At 48.5% G+C, this 13518-nt stretch overlaps 1 long non-coding RNA gene across 2 annotated transcripts; it reads right to left on the bottom strand.

The window, feature by feature from the left end:
- Positions 1-402: 402 nt before the first annotated feature.
- Positions 403-8108, bottom strand: LOC121145825. 2 transcript variants are annotated; one of them, XR_005882085.1, is made up of 2 exons: positions 8036-8108; positions 403-619 (listed from the first exon to the last, which is right to left on the bottom strand). It is a non-coding gene; the product is annotated as an uncharacterized LOC121145825 (long non-coding RNA). The 2 variants fall into 2 exon arrangements; XR_005882086.1 differs by lacking the exon at positions 8036-8108 and adding an exon at positions 7976-8029.
- Positions 8109-13518: the final 5410 nt, after the last annotated feature.

Here is a 13518-nt window from a genome sequence, read left to right on the forward strand (position 1 = left end):
ATAGGTGAAGTTACAAAGGTCTAAGACAAGATTGGGAAGGCAGACTGGTGAAGCTGAATAGTGAAGAGTCTCCTGCAGAAGAATCTGGAGGAATCTGTGGAATTCGGGGATTGTCTGGGGCTTAGAAAAATGGAGGGAGGGGTTACGCATCAGGAACGTGGTGTGAATCCTTCCAGAGGCCCGCAGGAACATGTAGCCCCTGAGAGCTGGTTTGGTGAAGAGCTTCAGTCTCCAGGAGGTCTTCAGCGGTAGTGGGTAGATCAGTGGATGTATCTGTGACTTGTCATTATGGCAGGTGTTGACCTTCTGCACAGGCTCTGCCTTTAAAACATTTCTGGATGGGAGTGTCAGCTTGAATTTGGCAGGATGCTGGAGTTACTTCTGCTCATCCCCAGTACTTCCTATATTCTTTAAGGCCTTACACACACAACCGGGGTGCACCAGTTAGCAGGTGCCTAAGGTTGAGGTTAGGACGGTAAAACCTGGTAACTCTACCAGGGTCTCATCAGCAATTCCGCTCCACTGTGTTTCCATCCTTGTTTCTTGGGTCCCCGTTCACTGCTGGGCTTGCAACAAAGCTAGCATGGCTCTGATTCTCTACATTTCTGACTTCCAAATCCTGCAGAGAAAAATGAAAATTCATCAATTAAGGCAAACTGACAAAGATGAAGTTCATTTCCTCTTCTGACAACTTTCCCCATTTCAGCAAAACCCAGGCTTGGTCTCTGATTATCAGAGCATCTTTCTCAGACTTTCTAAGAGCTAACCAGACACCGTCACTGAACAGCAGATGCAATCTGTTCAGGAACCTGTGCATCTCTGCCACTTTGGGCCTTGCTCACAGTGAATGGTGTGGCGAGAAGCAGAGATGCACTGTTCCTAAAGGGAGAGTCAACAAGGAGAGGTCCCACAGCCATTTACCCTGCCCTGAGGATATTCAAAGTCTCAAATGACATGCAGGAACATGGTATAAGGGAAACCCCACACACTTGAGGTTCAGGCAGATGACACATCTGCTTTCAAGTTTAAGTGTAACCGCTGAGTTTGTGGCCTGGGGCAAGAGATATGGGAATATACACCCCTACCTCATAGGTTGGATCTGGTGTCAGTAAACATTCCGGAGTCTCCCGTTTCGGGTCATAGACTGGTGAGCCGCTAGTTAGCTCCTGTGACCAGTGGGTCAGCCACTGTGGAAGACAACACCCAGTGTATCTCACAACTCTCTTCTTGTTCCTATTAGTTTCTCTCTACCCCTCACCCACCTCTTCCCACCATCACCTACTCCCTGTTGTATTAATAGGAAACCAGTGTTGTAGAGAACCAATATATCATCAGTGTGTGTCCTAACATCTTCTGTTTCTTTCTCTTAATCCAAGTAAAGCTGAAATTGTCTTCTCAAGCAACAAAGAAAGTCAGTGGATGGTTTAAAGCATCTCAGGTGATGGAGTGCTCTTGGTTCTAGGTAAATAAGCCACTTACAGCTCATTTGGACATGTTCTTACTGACTTCGTATCCATGTGTCTGTAGACCTGGCTTCAGGTGCCTAGGTGTCACCTCAGCACTTTCTAGCTCATGGCCGTCCAGCTGCAAGGTCTTTGCTTCCACAGTGTGTCCTGTAACCACCCCTTGCCACTGATTCTAGACTCACCATTCTTATTTACTGAATTCCTCCCCACCCAACACCCCCACCCCTGCACAGCTGCACAACAGGGTTGCTACATTTAGTAAATAAAAACCTGGCATGGGCAGTAGCCTAGAGGCTAAAGAGCCTAGAGGCTAAAGTCCTTGCCTTGCACATACCAGGATCCCGTATGGGCACCGGTTCTAATCCCAGCAGCCCCATTTCCCTTCCAACTCCCTGCTTGTGGCCTGTGAAAGCAGGAAAGAATGGCTCAAGGCCTTCGGACCCTGCACCTGTGTGGGAGACCCAGAAGAAGCTCCTGGCCTTGAATGGGCTCAGCTTCAGCCATTGTGGCCACTTGGGGAGTAAATCATCAGAAAGAAGATCTTTCTCTCTGTCTCTCCTCCTCTCTGCATATCCCAGTAAAGATAAAATTAATAAAATAAATCTTTACCAAAACAAAAAAAGACTGGCACAGTTGAATCTCAGAAATCTCTAACAAGAAATGGTTATTTTTAGCATGCCAAATATTATTAAATTTAATTTTTACTCCTCTCCATTCCCACATTTATTCATGGAGTTAAGTGCATTTTATGGGAGGTCATTGTGTTGGGCTGAGCCATTGCACAAAGTCCCAACAGGTGAGATCAAAGCAGAATGGAGTCCCTCCCACTGGATGGCAGGTGAATCAAACTGAACTTTGCAAAGGGCTAGTTTTCAAGCAAACTGGAAGAATCCCAGCTGCCTGTGGGAAGGGCTCCAGTTTCCCTGAACCAGCACAGGCGGGCAGTTCTAACGCCCTAAAGAAGGTAGTTAAGAGACAGCCAACCCACTTTCTGATCATGTTCCCTGCTTCCCTCAGGCCGTCTCCACCTCTAAAACAAGTGTCCTTTACTCAGCTCATCAGAAGACCTAAGCTACATCATGAGCTGAGTGGCTACCCATGAGTGGATAGGAAAACGTCAATTGGGCTGGCCCATTAAATGTACTTAAGTTTTATCCTGAGCTTTTTTTTTTTTTTAATCTGAAGTCCAAATGTAACTAGACATACTGTGACTTCATGTGACACCTCTGAACTAGAATGCGCTTCAAAATGTCAATCACATCACATCACATCAATATATGCCAGTGGTGGTTCTCTAAGCAGGAGCTGGAGCCATCCTGGGCCCTGCTGTGACCAACCAGAATCAGCCGGTCTTCCTCCTGGGCCTGAGGCTAACCATGTTCTCTTCTCTGAACTCCCTCTGGTGACCCTCTTCCTGCTCCCAGACCCCACCCAGCTCACACAGAGGCCCTTGCGTCTGCCAGAGTTCTGGTGCCCAGGGCTTGAAGCATCCCTAGAGTCCCAGGTCACTCCTCTTCTCCCTGGCAGGCCTTTCTTTCTCCCTCGATGGGTCTTACACAGCTTGTCTCATGACTTCTCAGCATCCATCTCCAGCTGAGAAGTCTTGCCCAAGATCTGTCTCCATCTGCTTTCTTTCTCACGGTGTGGAGTCTGGCCCCCCCAGCAGGTCCTCAGTAGACAATTGCTGACTCGCTGCCTCCGCCTCTCTAGCGGTGGCCCAGCTGCTCTGTAGCAGGCTGTGTCCAGCTGACATCTCCATCTTAACAGTCTGACCCATGAGCCCAGAGTGCACCAGAAGCTGCAGCATTGCTTGCTGAGCTGCAGGGTGTACTGGGTTAGCAGTCTGAAGTGACAGGTTAAGAACAGTTTACCCTGATCCATTATTAAATGAAAAAAAAAAAAGCAAAAAACAAACAAACAAACAAAAAAAAACAGGTTACCAAATGGCATGTGACAATCAGCCTTACAGAGCACAGCAAATGTTTGTTGAATGAAAAGTGTGTGTGTGTGTGTGTGTGTGTGTGTGTGTGTGTGTGTCTGTGTTTTAAGGCATGTCTGTATGCAAATGCCTGGAAAATGAGAAAAATCATTCACCTAAAAGACAGAAGTAGAATTCCCATGGATGAGATTTTTTTTTTTGCATTTATTCTTTTTTTTTATTGTTGTTTACATTGTATTATGTGGTACAGTTTTATAGGCGCTGGGGATTCCCCCCACCCCTCCCATACCCCTCCCCCCATGGTGGATTCCTCCACCTTGTTGCATAACCATAGTTCAAGTTCAGTTGAGATTCATTCCTTGCAAACACATGCCTAGCATAAAGTTCAGCGTCTTATTGTCCAGATAAGTTCAGTGGCCTCTTGGGGAGACCTTCTCTGGTCTGAAGGTAGGGCTAACAGAGTAAAGATCCGGTCAGTTAAAAGCCCCAACAAAACCTCAGTATCAATATACAACATTATGGAATAAATTGACATAGTATTGGGTAAACAATATGTTAAAAATAATGCAAGTTCCATTCTTCGAAACATCTGAGTTGAGACAGTATCAATGACAGGTTCAAAAAATAACAAACAACCAAACAAAAAAATTACAGGTTAAATCAAGGCAAACATGTGGTATCTAACCTTTTGGGATTCGCTCATTTCCCTTAGCATTATAGTTTCCAGTTGGGCCCATTTAGCCACAAAGAACTGCATTTTGTTTTTTTTAATAGCTGAGTAGTATTCCCATGGATGAGATTTTAAGAATAAATCTTCTTTGTAATTTCTTTAAGTTTTGTCACATAGATAATCACGATCATTTTTATAACTGGAAAAAGATGATAAAGCCATTCCTGTCTGTAAAAGAATAAAAAGGATCTAGCACAAAAACCATATTTGAAATGAAATATATACAAAAGGATATATACAAAACTGATGATTGGCAGAAATGGACAAATTGCTTTAGAACACATGACTCGTTCATTCTAGAAATGAGAATTCGAACTGCTGTGAGATAGTGTTTCTATGGATTTCTGTTACAAAACTCAAACACTCTTGATGACAACACAGAGGGAGCAATAGCAACTTGTATTCGACTGCTAGAAGCATGAAGGTACTTAAAGATTAGTCAGCTTGGTCCTACTTAGCAACATCTGTACTGGGCAAGCCAGAGATTGGCAAACTACAGCCATCACTGTACAATCCATGAACTAAAACAGGTTTCTTATGTTTTTAAATGATGGAAACACAAATAGAAAGAGGCATATTGTTTTGTGACATATAAACATAACAAGAACGTCAAATTCAATATTCCATAAAGTTTTATTGTAACACAGCCACGGTCATTCGTGTATGCATTATCTCTGATTGCATTTGCACTATTATGGCAAAGTTGAAAGTTGAGGCACAGACTACCTGGCTCACAAAGCTAAAAACATTTACTGTCTGTATCAATCTATGGCAAGTAGAACTTTTGACCTTTAACTAACCTTTTAAAAACCATCAGTTTATTTGTTTGAGAGTCAGACACAGAGTTCCCACCTACTAGTTTGCTCCTCAGTATCTGTAATAGCCAGGACATGGGTAGGACCGAAGCTGGGAGCCAGACTCACAATGTAGGTATCCCATGTGAGTATCAGGAACCCAACCACATGACCCAAGCCAGGTACTGTGATGTGGGCTGCACGCATCTTGTCTGCAAAGCTAAATGCATTTTGAGGAATTCCCTTTGTGTACCTAAAATTGTGCAAAAATGAAAGCTCCTTATTGTTTATGTAGCATATATGTGGGAACAATCAAAATGTCCTTTGTAGATCATTTTATAAGTTAAGATAAATTCATACTTTGGCACAGTGGTAGCTATAAAAAAAAGGAGAAAGACACACTTAGGGCCCACTGAAGAAAGATAGGCAAGCTGGGTGGCCACATACATACATACATGCAAAAGCTGCACACATTGTTGGGTTCTTCCAGGGAGTTCTGAGGTCATTGTTCCATGTACTGTAGACAAACTGTGCCCTCTGGAGTTGTGCAACACCACCTCCCCTGGTCACATAACACCACCATGCAGATGGAAGGGAGAAGGTGCATTTGTGAAGCAGGTGACACAGCTGTAACTTCTTGGATGTTCCATGAGAGACTAATCTTGGGCTGCTCATTAGAGATATGGGCGTTGGACTGACAAGGACAGAAGTGGAAAGCGGGCTTTGATTTTGTCCTGAAATTCCTTAACCATGACACTTAAACCATGAAAGGTATGGCCTACCCCAAGACTCAATTTTTAAAATGATAGATAGGGGCCCGGCACAATAGTGTAGTGGTTGAGGCCCTCGCCTTGAGCGCGCCAGGATCCCATGTGGGCGCTGATTCTAATCCTGGCAGCTCCACTTCCCATCCAGTTCCCTGCCTGTGGCCTGGGAGAGCAGTTGAGGATGGCCCAGGACCTTAGGACCCTGCACCTATGTGGGAGACCCGGAAAGAGGTTCCTGGCTCCTGGCTTCAGGTCCATGCAGTACCGGCCGTTGTGGCTGCTTGAGGAGTGAGTCATCGAATGGGGGCTCTTCCTCTCTGTCTCTCATCTTCTCTGTACATCTGCCTTTCCAATAAAATGAGTAAATCTTTAAAAAAAAAACACATAAAGAGATAGGAGAGGAGGGGAGAGGTAGGAAGGGAAAAGGAGGGAAGAAGTGGGAGAGGAGCAGTGACCAGGGGAAGCGAGGAGATAGGAGGGGAGGGGAGGGGAGGAGAGGGAAGAGATGAGAAGGAAGGGGAGAGGAAAAGAGGGAAAGGAAGCGGTGAGGAGGGGAGTGGAGTGTAAGGAGGGGAGGGGGAAAAGGAAGGGAGGGAAGGGGAGGCTCCTGGGTGATGCTCCTTGTCTTATCCACTGCACTCCTGGCTGGAGTTGAGGACAGCCATCTACATGCCCACCCGTTTTCCTATCCCCTGCTCTCCGCATCCCCCTCCCCAGTGCTCCACACACCATTGTCCACCCAGGACATGCCTCGTGCTCTGTGGCCCCTCTGCTTTGCTGAGACAAGTGTCTGAATGCCAGCCTGTGACCAATCTCCTTCCTCTATGCACTGCATGGCTCTGAAGGCCTGGGTCCTCTTTGGCCCTTTCCCAGGCAAGTCCTCACCTCTTCCACTGGGCTGTGAGACGAGTTGGCTTATTTCTCAGCTAATGAGACGCAGGAGCCTTGATCTCTGTTTTATCTTTTGGACTCAGTCACTCATCCACACTTGTCTTCAAGTCGCTGATGGCATGGCCTCCTGTAGATTCATGGCCACCTCCACCTGTCTCTTTCAAGGTGTTCTCGCATCCTGCATCACTCCACATCTTGCTTTTCCTCTGGGAGACCTCGGACCTCCAACTTTGTGTTTCACAACAGCCACATGCTCATGTTCTGGGTCTTTCTAAAGCCCCTTCTTAGCCCAAGCCCTGGTCATGCTCCTCAGCTTCTTGCGCTGACCTATGGGAAAACCCTCTGCCTACATCAGTGAGTTTGCTCAGTACCTTAGTCCCTTCCTGTCTGACCTCCGATTGGTGACAACCCCCAACCGCAATCCTGGATCTTCCCACTGTGGCATTCTTATCACCTGCCCCTGCCCCTTCTACAGTGGAAGCTACAGGTCCATTCTGGGGCCCAGCTGTCTAATTTCAGTCCACAATAGGCTGTGTCTTATCCATCTTTTCATATACTCTCAAGACATCACTCACATGTAGAGTCCATTCCCTATCTTTCTGTTTAACTCTAGTGAAAATCCTGATGCCCAGGTTGTGTCCCATACAACCAAGACAGTACATCTGAAGAGTTGGGGAAGCAAACATCACTTTAGAAGATCTTTAGTTTTTAGAAGATCTCCAGAAGACATTTGAAGACTCCCAGTGTTGAGAAAGGAGACCACCTGCACCGGTGGATGGGCAGAGCTTATCATTCCAGGCTGTCAATACAACATCTGCTCTTTCCAGGAAAATGCTTTTCTACAAAGAAAGGCTGTAAACCCAATTAAAAGCTCCTCTCTGCTTTTCTTTGGGCAACTAGTAGACTAGACAATAGCTCTCTTCTCACCAGGACGAACAAATGGTTCACTTGTCAAGAAACTGCACCCCTCGAAAAATTTGACCTTCTCTCTTTGTTGGTACTAAAGTTGCACATCTTAAATTCTGCGCAATGCTAGTCAGATCCACACCCTCATCCCAACCCTTCAAAGACCTGCCTTCAAACACTTGAACCCAGCTCCACAAACCCTGTAGGCATCTTGCCCTTGGCAGCTGCTTGGTCTGCAGGGTTTTCTGCAGGCTGTTGAGAGATGACTTCTGACAATGGAACTGCACTGAGCCGCGTGTCACAACTTCAGGCTGATGATTTTGAGCCCACAAATCATTAAGGGCATGTGAGTTCTGCCCTTGCCTAAAAACCCTGGTCTCCCTCCCCAACCCTGATTCCCTCTTTTGACAACTTCCCCTCTCTTAAGACCAAGTCCGTGCAGGCCACACAGACAGGCTCCCAACCCTGACCCCTCTTCTCACCACAAGCGCCTGTCCTTTCCTGTGTGTTCCGTGAGTGTGCACAGCACCATCAGGGCCTACCTTCGCTGGGCAGCCACCTCCGTCCCCAATCTCTCGCCTTGTCTTGAGTCTGACTCTTTGCCTCTGCGACTTACCAGTGACTTCTTGGTTGCCACATCTTCAAGTCTTTCATCAGAGCTCCTTTCAATGGCACCACTCTTACTTCATCTCTTTGTTCCATGTCCTAGCACCCATGACGTGTCACTCGTCTAGTGTCACTACCTCTTGCCCCTCCCTCACTTTCTCCCTCTTTTTGCTGTTCCTCTTTGTCACCCCACTGACCAGTGGCCAAGTGGCCTTCAACCATGCAGTCTCCTCCACCTGCTCCTGGCTCCACCAGTTGTCAGAGCATACCTGTCACCTTGGCAATTCAAACGCAAGGTGGAGAGTTGTTTCATGGACATACACACACACACACACACACACACACACACACACAAGCACACCAATTCCAAGGAGTTCCTGTAGATTTTCAACAGAATTTGTCTCTGGATGTGAGCATTGCCCAGCTGTCCAGCAGCAGACCCAGAGCAGAATCGGTCTCAAGGGCTCTGCTGGCTCTTAGCCACCCAGCCCATTGCCCCATCATTGCTACCGTGTGTCCCAGCAGCACTGCCTACAGGTCAGCAGCCTCTCTCTGGTCAACCCTCTGCCTGATCACTGTGGACCTTACAAAAGGAAAAGTGGAAACACACTCTTGGCTGGGGAGAGTGGCAGGCCTACACTTTCTCCTGGCCAGTGCTAGCTGGAAGGACGCAGTGGGGACTGGGGCTTGTCTTTCCTCAGACTCAGGTCACAGGAACTGAGTCGGGGTGCAGGAGGGATTCCCCTGGGGATGTTCTAAGCTGCCACCCTTTCCTTTCATCCATCCACTTACCCAGTGGCTATTACCTAATAGGTCTTCTAAGCAACTCTGCAGCAGGCACCATCCTAGGTACTGGAGACACAAATGCCAACGAAAGCTGAACCTCCCATCTCCCCTGGAGTTCTCACCCTAGTACCCATGCGGCTGCAGGAGGAACCCATTAAGCCCCTGGGTTAGGCCTTAAGACAACTGGGTGCAAAGAGGAATCACATTGGCTGTAGCATTGATTGTCTCGTCAAGTGTTTCCACATCCATTTGAGTTTCACTTTGGCCCCATAAGGTGGGCAATGACAAGAGCAACTGATTCTGGTTTGCAAAAGAGGACAAATAGCCAGAGTGCATGCCTAAAATCACATGCAACCCTGCCTGGGAGCTGGGACAGGAGCCCAACTCTTTGCCTCTCCTATGACGTTCCTGTCTCAGTTTCAATAGCGGTATAGAAAATGGCAGGGCTGCTTGTCTTTGTCATTGCAGCTGTAAGAAGCTCTGAGTCAGATATGCCCAAACCCAGTTCCCTTGTTCTGCTGTCTCCCTCATGAGTCAGGGCAGTAGAGAGCTGTCCCAGAAGGCATTCACCCAGTAAGAGCATTTTGAGACTCAGTAACACTCGCGGCTGCCCTGGTACATTGCACAGCCCACTTCAAGAAAGAGATTATCTCCCAGGTCTCCTTACTGCTCCCTCAGGGGACCAGAGGGGGCTAGAGAGAGGGAGGGAGGGAGGAAGGTGTGAGTTCATGCCCACCATTGCCAACAATCATTGAAGAAACAAGGGAGAACATGAGGCAGATTGATCTCAGCCAGGGCGGCAGCTGGCACCCTGGGCTGTGTTCTTCCTACCTCGATGCACATTTTGCTTCTCCAAGTGCCTAGCTTAGTGCAAGGTGGAAATGCATGATGGATCAGTGAGTGTGTAGAACAGGGGAGTGAGGTGGGGGCAGGGGGATGAGGAGGAAGAAGAAAATACAAGTAGGAGATCAAAACTGGGACCAGCACTTCATTCACCCTTAGCCTCCCTAGATCTCCCCAGGAGTGCAGATCAGAGCAGAAGAGCCAAGCAAGCCCTGGGTCAAGGGCACCAAGGGACTCACATGACACCCTGGTGTTCCAGGAAATTTGTGCTTAGAGACACAGCAGTAGCAGTGGCCCAGGCAGCAGTAGCGGTTCCCCAGAAAGACAGAAATTTTGCTTTGAGCTGTTTTAGGTTTCCGGCCCCAGGAAGCACGGCTGCATGGAAACTCAGGCCCATCATCACCCCCACCTCCATTCCCCGCCCATTCCCAGCTCCCAATGCTGCCTGTGGTCAGTGAGGTGCAGGCAGCATGAGCCTCCTGAAAGATGTGGGACAAGAGTTCGCAGGGAAAAGCTGCCACGGTGGCAGTGGAAGTGCACTGCGGGCTTTGTGGCAGCAGCCCTGGCCCCAAGGAGTCACTTACAGTCACAGAGGCCTCTAGAATCTTCAGCCTTTGTCTGGTGATGGGAATCAGATTGCAGGCCAAGCTATAGGATAATGGTCCACTGGGTCTGGAGAAATGGTTTGGACAAGTCACACCTGGGTTTCTCTCTTGAAAGAACAACTACTGGAGTACAACAGCCTCAGGAGGAATGTGCTCATTGACTGCCTGACAGATTATTTGGCTTTTCAAGTATCTTAAAGACACCTGCCTTGCCCTGGCATGTGAACTTGCTCTTTCTGTTAGGACTCTTTTAAGACCGGAGTTCTTTGTTTTGAACAAACAGAAAGGAGCTAACTGTGAATCTCAAACAACAGGCAGTGTGAGGCCAATGGACTTACTTGGGAGATGGGTTTCAGAGAGAGAGAGAGAGTGTTCTTGTGTGGGAAGGGAGGCCCAAGGGACCAGATATGCAAGTGGGGTGCAGCTGGCAATCAGCTAACACAGAATCTTTGGCTCAATGGCAGACCATTCTCCACCCTGCCCCAACCATGAAATTAGACAATAGTGTACCTATAAACCAGCTCTTTCCATACAAAGAAAGAAATAAAGGAGGAGGGTAGAAGGGTGAAAGAAAGAAGGAAAGAAGGAAAGAAGGAAAGAAGGAAAGAAGGAAGGAAGGAAGGAAAGAAAGAAAGAAAGAAAGAAAGAAAGAAAGAAAGAAAGAAAGAAAGAAAGAAAGAAAGAAAGAAAAGAAAAGAAAGAGAAAAAGGAAGAGAAGATAAAAAAAAAAACGTGGTCCTGGTTATCAAGGTTGGCCTGCTTTGGAAATGTGCTGACCGTTTAACAGTCACTCCCCGGAGCTGGTACCAGCAGCTCCAGGCATGCTGGCCAGGACACAGGACACTTCCCGGCCGTGGCTTCATCACCGGGTGAAATGTCTGTGCCCCCTGGAAGCGCTTTTGATTCCTCTGAGTCATAATTCTCTCTTTCAGAAAATGAGGGCCCAGAGGACCCAGTTGGTGATGTCATCTGAAGTCTGCGCTGCAACCTGCAGTGTCAGAGCTGGGCCCACAGACTCTGTCTGTCCCTTTGGACCCAGACCCATTGCTTTACAGGTGTCAGGACCCTGAGGACAGTCAGGTCATGGGGGACGGTGTGGGGAGTGTCCAGTTAGATTTTCCTTTGATTGAGCAGAGCAACTCAGTTTGGGCTTGAGATCCATTTGGGGAAAAGAGAGAGACAGAGACAGAGAGAAGGATGATGAGAGAAGGGGGGTGTCCTCCCTCCCTCCCCTCAGCCTGCTGCTCTGCCCCCGACTCTTGCAACGTTGCAGATATCCCCAGCTGTTTCCAGTAACTACTTTCCTGCCTTCAGGCCAGCTTGATTAGGATTTGGTCAAGTGCAGCCAACAGAGCATGAAATCAGGCAGACCTGATCCTCAAGGCTTTGCTTTGCTCCCATGCCACCTCACTGGCTCTCAGGAGGTGGCTCCTGGCTTGACCTGCAGCATCAGCCCCCATCTCGCCCAAACTCCCTGCAATGGGGAGCTGGTGGTAAATGCCGGGGCTCAAGCTGCACCACAGACCCAGGCCAACAGAGCCGCAGGTGGGCACCTACTGGCAGGAGGGGTCTAGGGGTGTGAGAAGTCTTGCGGGACTGTTCTCCCAAGAGGTAACAATATCTTTTTATGTGAAAAGGCACATTGAGGCAGATACAGTTTCCTTTCTTTTAATAACTTGCTAGATGGAGGCTAGCAGATGAGTTTTCATAGGTTGGAAACCATTCCCCCCTCCAAAAAAAAAAAAAAAGGAAGAAAATGAAAGGAGTGACGCTTTGAAATTTTAGCCTCTGACGTGGTTCCAAAAGCTATCCGGCCTGGAAAGTGTGAAGCGCCGGGATGCTGCCAAGAAGCCAACAGCAGTGGGAGGCAAGCAGCAGACGATTGCAAAAGTGGCAAGGCCGGAAGGAAGGAAGAGCTGGGCCGCTGCCCCAGCTGCAGCATGGTTTGGCCCTGGAAGGTATTGCACAAAGACGGTCCCTGAAGCCCCGACAGTGACTAATAGTTTCTGGCATTAGGCAGGGCTCTGAGAATCCACCGCAGCTCCAGTTACAGCAGTACAGTAAGAAGCGAAACAGGAGAGCTGGCTTCACCTGAACCTGACCCCGATGACTTAGGGCAGTAGTGCTGGCCAGATAGAAATTTTCTCCACCAAATGGGACTCCAATGGAGGGGATTCTGGGATGGGGTGGTGAGCTGGTTGTTTCAAGCCAACCCACTTTGCTGCTCCGAAAAATCTCATAGCAATGGGACCCAGATGGCAGTTTGGACGGTGGAATCCCAGATGGGACTAAATGAAAAGGGTTGGTAACAGCAGCAGGTAGGCACAGCAGTCCAGGCCACAGGCCAGAGCGGTTTCCTCATTGGCCTCTAGAGGGCAGGCCCGGGCTGGGATGCCAGAGAGCAGGCCGAGGGAATCAAGGCAGCATAGGAAGTCACCCCCTGCAACAAATGGCAGCCAGGCAGGGTTTCCTTGGTGGAAATGTAAGGAACTCTGCAGGTCTCTGTAGCCACCCCCTAAAACCCCACACTTCCGTTCTGACCCTCATTAGGTATAGATCCCATAGGTTAATGGCCCAGTTTGCTCTGGGTGACACCTACTTCAGTCCCCTAACCACAGTCCTGGCAGCCAGCCCCACCTGGAGGTTGTATGGGGACAGCCCCCCCCCAACGCCCCCACCTCCATCTCCACAGCAGACCAGTAAATGCTTACACTGTCCAAGATTCCAGTGGTGTTAGCACTTCTGTCTCGGGACTTGGAGACAATGACTGAATATAAATATCTGTCTCGATGTCTTTCTGATTGCACATCACCATATCACAGGGATTAAATTTACATGCTGTAGGAAACTGGGTACTTGCCATCAGCGGTGGTCCCCATGCTCTGTTGTTACCTAGAGTTGAGGGGCAGGTTTGGACAGCACAGTGGTGACAGCCCATGGTTGGTGGCTCTGCTATTGATTGAACCCTGGGTGTGAATGCAAGTTCTCACAGTTGTAGCCTAGGCCTGATCTCATCTGTAAAAATGAAGATTGGGTGTGGGTCTGGGGCTGTAGCTGTGGGTCTGGGGCCGTAGCTGTGGGTCTGGGGCCGTAGCTGTGGGTCTGGGGCCGTAGCTGTGGGTCTGGGGTTGTAGCTGTGGCAGCCCTTGAGCAAGTCTGTTGTGCTTCAGTTCAGTCAGAAGTAT

This window comes from Ochotona curzoniae, unplaced genomic scaffold (assembly GCF_017591425.1).
Source record: "Ochotona curzoniae isolate NIBS_2020 unplaced genomic scaffold, NIBS_Ocur_1.0 scaffold_3835, whole genome shotgun sequence".
Lineage (NCBI taxonomy): Eukaryota > Metazoa > Chordata > Mammalia > Lagomorpha > Ochotonidae > Ochotona > Ochotona curzoniae.